Genomic DNA, 9,844 nt, shown 5'->3' on the forward strand with positions numbered 1-9,844 from the left:
GAAGGACAGCACGGACTTCGGGTTTTGTATCTATTTGTACCAGAGGACCTGAGGAATGATATAATAACTGCATTAGATCTAATTCACATCACTTATACGGAAAAGTCAGAATGACTGTCACTCCCTGATATCACTCCCTCACTGCAGAGATGAAGGATGAAAGAAGACATGTTAAAAAAAAAAAGAAAAAAAACCCAAACCAAACCAAACCAAACAAAAACAAACTATGCTTATATTAGAATAATATATTCTTTAAATATCAACTTCTATCTCTACTTGTCTGTCACAGTGCAGCATAAATACAGCACCAAAAAAGACAGACATACATTTTCCAGTGTAAGAGGAGATATAAGCAAATGTCATGCCCTTCTCTTTCTGGAGATGTATCAGGAAGGAAAGCAGAGAAATTATGAAAGACCTACATAAAAGGGCATGCAAAAGCTTTCAAACAATCATTATTTCCTTGTAAGACACAGGGAAGATATTCCAGTTCTCACAGTCATCACCAGATCACAACATTCCCACTGGTTAACTTGCCTCTACAAAACCCAAGCACAGTCATCTGAGAAAGGTAGAGAAATACCTGACCAACACAGTGTAAATTGGAATGATTTCCACAGAACCACCACCTAATCTTTACTGTTCTAAAGGGAAACTGTCATGTAGCTGATGCTCTAAGATTTACCAAGATAACAAATGACATAATTTACTAGACAGAGCATACACTCAGTTTCTCAAAGCTAAAAGAACCCTTCTCCACACACACACTCCCAACTGAGAAATATAAACAGAAGCTGTTTGGATACAAAAACTTCTATTTATTCCATTATTTATGTGCTAAGACATATTCCAGGCACTGTGTAGACAGAAAATACCATTGTATAAACAAATTTTACAAACTTAGCCATATTGGCTTGTTCTCCAGATGAAGAAAAATATTCCTGTCAAATTGAAAACTGTTGGAGAAATTCGTTTTTAAGATTATAGAGGGTTTCTAAGAATAATATCATGTTCTTTGAACAGCATAATAAAAGTATATTTTCCAAAGTGTTTGGGGCTGTTTCAACTATATTTAAAAAAAAAAAAAAAAACAAAAAAAAAAAAAAAAAAAAAAAACAAAAAACAAACAAACAAAAAAAAAACCACCAAAAAAACCCCAGCAAATGGCCATTTTCAGTAACAAAACACTGACTCTGATGTCTACAAAGATAAAGATAAGGGTAGATAACTGAAGCAGGGTAACACATGAAGGAAACTGTGGAAACCTAAGGTACAATTCATACTTCGAACTATGATTTCCTAAATTTTTTTATCAAATTCATTATTTAACTGCTCTTCTCTGGCAATTAATTAAATTGATCAGTCCTTGGCAAGACATAAATTATAGGCCTTATTGTGGCCTGTGATTAATAACCTGTACAGCTGATTCTTTTTAAACTGCCTTACACTTTTTCAGCATTAAACTGTCCCATCTACTCTGCTCTGCACCTGAAACCAGTTTACATAACTTCATACAATGTGCAAATGGAGCAAGAATCATCTCTCAAATACCTGAGAACACTTCAGACTCCACAAGGCACTGGGGAATTTCCGTGACCACGCACAAAAGGAACAAGATAAAAAGCGTAAACTTTAAACCTGAAAACCCTTATTCATTTCAGCAGACCCAGTGAAATTATTCAGCTATTGGAGGGTGAGCACAAATGCTGTCTGCAGTGAAATTCTCAATCTTGCATGTCTTGGGTTTGCAATCTACAAATTTAATTGAGAAGGCCAGAGGTTCTCCAATATTAATATTAATACAAATAGTCTCACTGGGGAAATGGAGGGTTGGTTGTTGTCTTTTTTTCCAGCATCCTAAGATGCTGCTAAAACTACACTTGTGACTGAATCCCAACAGAGCAGTTGAACAACTCTACAAAGGCCCATCTTTTGTTCAACATTTTAAACCAGACATTGATAATCTGTCAATACTCAATATAAATGTATTAACCAGCCAGCTGATATTCCTATACAACTACTCTAAAAAACTCCTAAATTAGTCACAACCATCTGAAAATACCTCACCAGCACTAATTCTGGTATTTGTTTCTGGAAACACTTTATTATCAAATCAATAGTACTTGAATTTTTTTAATGCTTTAGGACTTCTGATGTAAATATTATGTGAGCATCCACCCTGTGTGCTGCTGTAAGAGAACACTGCTTGTCTCAAAATTTCATCAGTAGATACTGAAGTACTTTAAAAAGATATTACCATTACACCTGTTTCATAGATGGAAAACAAAAACAGAAAGGTGAATTGACTTGCCCTAATCCAACAGCAAAGCAAGAAAAACACTGTTTGTTCCAACTCCACTATTCCCATCCATCAGGTTGTACAGCATCTCTTAAATAGTACATCCCAATAAAGTAGGACAATAAAACAATTTCAAAATACATTGAACAAGGAAATGAATTGTCACTTGCTCTAAATATGGGAGCTTTATGCTTCAATCTAAAATAGCAATCTTTATATAAATAAAAATTTTCATCCAAAATAATAATCCATTATTAATGCAATAGCAATGTACCGTTCCATACAAAAGTCAACTCCAACAATAGTAAAAAAGCAAAACATTGTCCACTAACAGCAGCAATTGAATTCCTTTTCCTCCTCTTCCGTCTTATTAGTGCAGAATACAACTAGTGAGCTTTTAATACTTTTCAAGAAATGACAACTTAAAACCAAAAATCAATAAAATGTGTTGATCACTTCTGTTGTGAAAACAATTTGTAACAACTGTGAATTACATTGCTGTTGGGTCTATTATTTATCATTTCACCTTAAGTCCAAAAGTGTACATTCCATTCACAGGTTTAACCCGCACTGTTGCACAGTAACAGTGGATTCAGCCTCTGGAACAGGTATCTGATAATACCCTCTTAGAGCACTTGGCAAAGGAAAGTGTGGGATTATGATCCATAGAAAGCTCAAAGTGTTTCCTAGCAAATGCACAAACACCTTAAAACTCGCAACACCACGTGTCTCGACTGTGCTGAACTATTAGTTCCCTTGCAGACTTCTCAGAAAACAAGTGTTTTCCAACCACTCCATAGGGCAGGGAGGAAGAGAAACTCAACACTTTAAAATATTTTACTAAGGATGTTTCTAATGCATTGCCAAAACCACAAAACATTTTAACAACTACTACTAGAAAGCTGAACATACCTCTTGTCCCCCAAATGTCTCTTCACTACCATAGTGAAAGTACTTTTCACTATTACAGGGAAATGATCCCTCTGTGCTGAAAATTAAACCTGACCTTTCTCCTTTCTGTTTCCTAAGCATTCAAATAGCCTAATTACTAACTAGTATCTCTGGTGGCTCTCTCAAAACACAGTTTTTGTGCAAACATGACAATTCTTCTCATATCCCTCTGAGCTGATCAGCATAATCTGAAGTTCTTCCCTGAAAAGCTCAGGGTAACACTGAACCCTCTCAACTCAAGGAAAATCAGAAATGTGGTCCAAGTCTCTCTGGCTGCAATCCAAACTCCCCCAATATTTACCACCTAGAACACTAAGCTCTGATTTTATTTCCTACTTCATATGACCACCATTTTTGACATTAAAAAAAAAATCCTAAATACATATCATACACATGCTTAGAAACAGGAATGTGATGCAATCCAAATAAATCAATATTGCTTCATTCTGCAAGAACCTAAAATTCATTCATTCAGAATAGCAGAATTTACCTGATTTTAAGCTGTTACTTGGAAATGTAAAAATCTCTTCTGGGTTCTGCTTTTGTTTTGTTAGAGTAGGAGGATTATTTTAATATGGAGAGGATTGATTTTGTTCCTGTATGCATGAGCTGCTGTTGATATTCCCAACCAGAAAGACTCCTTTCTAGAATTATCATCAATATATATTACAAGAGAGTGTTTACTTCCACTCCGCCTCTGTTCTAAAAGCCTCCTCAGTGTTAATTCCCAGAGCAAGGCTACAGGTCTCCTGCTCAAAATTTCTCTTTAGATTTTCTAATCCTTTTCTCCTTAATCTCCATTATACGAGAGGAAATCCACATATGCATGGTCTGCGAGGAGCTAAGTAACTTTACCTCTCACCATAGTTACCACATCTGATTTAACCACTGGCTGCGGACATTGAATCATTGTCCTTTAAGATTCCAGGTTTTATTTGTGTGTGCCTCGATGCATTCATCAAGCATGAAATCCTAAAACCAGACTGATTTTAGTGTCATTAGTAGACAATCACGTTTCAGTTTATGCGACCATAAGATAACACACCATCCACCTCTGCTGTTTCTGCACTGTGTTGTTTTCCAGGATCTCAGAAGGTAAAATGTTTAAATGTGTTACTACGACTGTTACTGAAAAGGTTTTCTGTCTAATTCAATTCCTTGAATGATTCTGAAACAATTATACATTCAGATCTTTATTAGTGTGCCCAACTATTCTATTAGACTTTTTTGTTTCTCATGGTAACCAATTTTATTTGACTTAGCAGAAGCTGTTCAAATATTTAAAGGCACTCCGAGATGGCAGGAGTTTATGTAGGAGCATACATGCTGTGTCACAGATATTCCTTTCCTTGCTCTTTTTTTTTTTTTTTCCCTTTCAGAAACAGTAGCAAAGAAATGAGATCTCAACCTGCCACACTGCACCGGGAAGGTGCTCACTTCATCTGTTTATGTAAATATTCAAGTTACAATGGGCACATTTCGAAATTACAGGCTCGGTAGGTAAAACAGATGCTTCTTACGTTCCTTCATATGCCCTGAATCCCTCCTGCCAGAATCGCCAGGCGCAACGCAAGAACTAAAGTATAAACATCTGCAACACCTCTCTGTTTTGTTAACATTCTTTCACATGTTTTCTGGCTAACTCCAAAAAGGCTCGACGGTGTTAAAAAAAAAAAAAAAAAAAAAGGGAAATAAATAAAAACCAAAACGCACCAAACAGTGGAATTGGAAACATCTGCGAGATAGCGACGGAAAACGGAATGAAACATGAATAAACAAAAACATGGCGAAAGTGGCCTGGGGTTGTTACACTGTCAGATCATTTTTCCAAGCCCAACATCAAGGCTTTTGTTACAACCAAAGCGGTCATTTGCATGGAGAACCAACAGGGTTTCTTCTTCTTCAGCGTTTCCCCGGCCGTAACACACACACACACACACACACACACACACACCACACCACACACACCCCACACACACACACACCACACACACCACTCGCTCCTCTCCGCGCACACCGAGGCAAAAACCTCCCCCCCGGCACACAAACAACGCGGCCAAAGGCGCTCCCAGCCCCGCCAGCGAACCCCGCAACGCCCCGCACACCCCGCGCTGCGCCGCGGAGGCGTCATTGAGGCACAAAACCCAGGGACGAACCTTTGGAGCGCTGCCCCAGCCGGAGTTGTTCTCCCTCTCTCCCTCTGCTCTGCTGTTGCTGACAAGATCAGGCTGAGATTAACAAGTCCATGCTACTCTGCCAGCCCCGCTCCTCCGGCGGCTGCTCACGCCGGGGGCTCGCGATGGCACCAAACTTTGGGAAAGTTAAAAATGGAATGAATTAGAGCGACGTGCAGCACAATGGCAGGGAAGCAGGAAAACACTGCCTGGGCAATTATTGCAGCAGCACGCAGGGCACTGCTCTGTAGTCAAGGCTGTGTCAGCAGTTTCTTTCTAAACCCCCCCATTTTCAGGGGGATGTAACTCAGAAAGGGAAAAAAAAAAAAATAAAAAAAATTGCTCGCGGTCAAAAAATTGCTCTCAGGTAAACGCCCCATTCCCTTTGCATTTTAAATCATCCATTTAGACCATTCAGAAAGTTACAGGAGTCTGTGCACTTTATCAGGAAGTCTCACATGCCTTTTTTTATGTAAATACAAATCTTTTTTTAAATGAGATTTTACAAGGTTTCGATCTACACTATGAATCTCCCCCTCTTTTTTATAAAAGCAATTTAAAAAATACCTTGACATCTGAAACCCAGTTTGCACAAATATAGGATAATTTCTGAATAACTTCTACACACACATTGTCTAAAAGGTACCAGATTGGTCTCCGAGATATGAAATTGCTCCCACAGCTGACCCAGCACAGCCTGTACCGAGGTCTTAACCCTGATGCATTATGGTAACTTTGTAACCCCAATTGTTGAGTGCCTCCGAATTTTCCCCGGATAAGGAAAGTGTCCTTATAATCATGCTAAAATAAGGAAACTAAGCGTTTGATCTGCATTTACTACATTACAACGATGCTCTAAACTGGCACATCAGGGCAATCTCTCCTGCTGTTGTTAATCGCAGGGTTTTGTTCGTGGGGGCTTTTCCTTTTGTTTGTTTGTTGGGTTTTTTTACACTCTTGGCAATTTCCTCTCAGATACAGAAATAAAAGCACCAACTTCTCCAGCCTTTTTACACAAGCAAGATACACTAATACACTTGTCAGTTATAAGTTTAAAGTTACAATAAAAAATGGGAAAAAAAAAGAAAAAAAGAAGAAAAAAAACCCGAAAAACACAAAGCAACAAACCACAAACTGTATAGTCATGCTACTACTTGCTTTTAAAGTAAAAATACACCTTTATTGAAAAGACTGTGCTGCAGCCTAAGCCTGCTGGGCAAGAAAACCAAAGCATAAATTTTGCCCCTTTTGACTGATATAGAACATCCTCTAAAAGCCCTAACACTTACTGAATGTATAATATTCATATAAGCTATGGGAGTTGGAACTGGATGATCTTTGAAGTCCCTTCCAACCCAAACCATTCCATGATTCCATGTATCTGAAGGTATGCACTATTAGTACAGGTCATCTCACATTTCTGCCTTGCAAGGACAGCTGCCTGGCATGTTTGGGAGACAAGCTGCTTTGATATTAACACCTTGCTCTGTCAAGGACACTGTGCACAGTAGTTGTTAAAAAAAATACCAAAAATTCTCCCACTATTCAGAAGAAAAAACTAGCACAGATTAAAGGTGAGGGCCTAAGTATTTCACAAACATCCAAACTCACCAGAAGAATATAGTGAAGGCTCCAACTTCTCCATTCTAAGATGGATAGTACAACCACCATCCATCTGAGAGGTCCTCTGAACAGTGGGACAACCTGTGCTCCCACCTGATCCAGCACAGGACTTCACATCAGGGGCTTATGCCAATCTTGTCTCTGAAAACAAGGAATGATGGTGACACATACCCAATTCTGCCACCTGGCACCAGGGTTGTAATGGCCACAAACACCAAAGGGAAGCAAAGTGTAGTAAAATCTCAATCCACAGAGTTTTATTCAGCACATGGAAGCAGAGCCCATAAGTTTCTGCTCTGCTCCACTAAATAACAGGCAGAGTGTTTATGGTTTTGGAAGATACATAATTTGCATGTAGTGTTTAAAGGTAGATAGATGTTCTTCTCCAACCATCAATCTGGAGCAAAGCAGAAGGTCATTGGAAACAAATGAATAAAGTCCTCCTAAAGGTTTGGAATTTTCTGTGCACACAGCTTAAGTTTAACTAATTGCTAATTCACATCAACAAGACACTAAATGAGGACAAAAATCAACAGATTATGACTGAACTGGACAATGCCAAGAAATACAAAATGGAAGCTCATTTTAAATCTTCCTTTTATACCACCGGGGACAAGGAAAACTAAAAAAAGATACAGTATAAAAACCTTCTTAGTAGATCAAAATTTGTATTTCCTGTTTAAGAATAAAGCAGTAGGATTTATAAGAACACTGAAAGCAAAGGTGTTTTGGTAATTAAGTTAAATTTAATAGAATTAAGACTCGGCTTTATAACTTTGTATGGTAGGTTAAGTAGAAGACGTATTAACCTAATATTAAAGAATGAAGTACAACCTCTGTATATTAATAACCATACTCAGTAATAACAATAACCATTAATATTTTGTTAAATTTAGCAGGAAACTACAGATTTTAACAACTTCAAAAGATCATTAGCTTAGTCCTTATCTCCACATTTATCATGCCAAGATTTACACTATAAATCAAGAGTTGCAGCCTAAAGTTGAAAACATGCCAGAAATATACATAGGTTGTATCAATATTTGCACATGGAGCCTTGAATATAAATTAGTTGACACTCAACACTTCAAGCTTCCTCTCTGAAGTTGCAATATTTAAAGGTTAAAGATTAGACATGCTCCCTCTTGTGTTAAACTAAGAATACACGAATACATGCTGTTTTCTCTGACATGATGGTTGCTTGGCCATCTGTTCCATTAAGCAACCCCTTTAACTTTGGCTACTGATGTCTCACAAACCTTCACCAATAACCCTCCAGTTTAAAGACAGATACAGTCTGAGCACATAACCTGCATCCACAGACTATCTGTGTTACACTAAACTAGCGACTGTGTTATTAGAAAGGACCATTAAGAGATTACATATAAACAAAATCTGTTGCAAATAAGTGTTTTGGACAAATACATACACAACTTCATAAATTAAATGGCAAGTCCCACTCTTTCAGTCCCTATAAATGTCACAGGCCTAAAGAGTTAAAGTATGTAAAGTTCAGCAACATCAATCATGTAGAATACTGAACAGCAAATTTCTTTCTAAATATTAGCTTACAGGATATTTAAGACAGACAGGAACAACAGGAATATTTTACAATGCCACATAATTATGTTTGTAAATACAGCAACAGTGGATCTAAGTTTTCAATCCTCCACCTGACAAGCTCAGGGTGAAGCATTCCCTGCACAGAACCTTAATGGAGTCAAAATCCTCCTTACACAAATCCCCTTGCAGAATGTGGCCCCAGGATCGTGTCTAGACACGAATGTTAATTCCAGGTGTAACCAACACAAATGTTTTTACTAATACACTTCTTAAACAAAGGCTTTGCACCTGGTGTGGGCTTGGCAAATTATGTTTGGGCATATATTTGCTGATTATGGTCAGTACCAGGCTGAATGCTGGGGCAGCTATGAGTAAACATAAGTAAATAGTTGGCAGTCCAGAGCTGACTAGATTTTAACACTTGGCTACATGACTTCACACATCTCCTTTCATTCACCACCAGCCCTTTGTGGTGGGCAGATGCTCTCAGTGCAACAGGGTCCACGTATATCAGAATTAATGTCACCAAAGGTTTTTAAGAATCATACTTGTTCAATCTGGCTTGCTCATTTCAAACCGTGAAAGTTACACGTGTTTTACTCTTCCTCGGAGTATTTGTGCTAAATTTTTCTAACGTTCTTCTGCTAGACCAGAAAAAACAATACAGCGATGTTTAGAAAGGACAGAAAAAAAAAAAAAACAAACCACCAAACATGATTATTGTTAATGGATACAGGTTTTGGGGTGCCTTTAAAGCCTTAGATTAGAGCAGCACGCCGCTTGAAGTGTATCTGCAAGGCAAGCACCTGCAGCACAGAACTAAACTTTTGCCGCGGACTTCAGCAACAGAATAAAGTTTATATCACTGCATGTACAGTGTGCTTCCCCTTTGCTAATTATGCTGCAAACCTGACGTGCTCCAAGGTCTGACCAGGTGCTTTTTTTCCACACTGAGGAGCCCAGAGAAGCTTCGCGTGGGTCCTGCGAGGGAGGAACCTCAACGCGCTGCCCTCCATGTGTTACCTAAAAAGCAGCTTTTACACCAACTGCCAGAGAGGAGCGATGCTCCAAAAGTGTCTGTATTCCCTCAGACGCACGAGTAGGAACAACCCACAGGATCAGGATCCCTTTTTATTTCAATGGAAACACTCACGCGCGCCCGGCAGAGGAATCACCGCCCGCTCAACAACCCGGCGCTTTTCACTGCACGGAGGTCACGCAAAACCTCGGGGAT

General features: G+C 38.7%; 1 protein-coding gene across 3 annotated transcripts in view; it reads right to left on the reverse strand.

Moving 5' to 3' along the window:
* The window catches only part of CTBP1 (C-terminal binding protein 1), a 237,551-nt gene extending 227,719 nt beyond the window's left edge, over positions 1-9,832 (reverse strand). Inside the window, exon 1 of one of the 3 annotated variants that reach the window (XM_018088050.2) lies at positions 9,764-9,832. The gene's annotated coding sequence lies outside the window, so the exon portion shown is untranslated. Of the gene's footprint in view, positions 1-5,406; positions 5,503-9,763 lie in introns of those variants that run through there. The other 2 variants (XM_018087885.2, XM_018087995.1) reach the window with 2 other exon arrangements.
* Between the last annotated feature and the right edge of the window lie 12 nt (positions 9,833-9,844).

This window comes from Manacus vitellinus, unplaced genomic scaffold (genome assembly GCF_001715985.3).
Source record: "Manacus vitellinus isolate BGI_N305 unplaced genomic scaffold, ASM171598v3 scaffold_0_pilon, whole genome shotgun sequence".
Taxonomy (NCBI): Eukaryota; Metazoa; Chordata; class Aves; order Passeriformes; family Pipridae; genus Manacus; species Manacus vitellinus.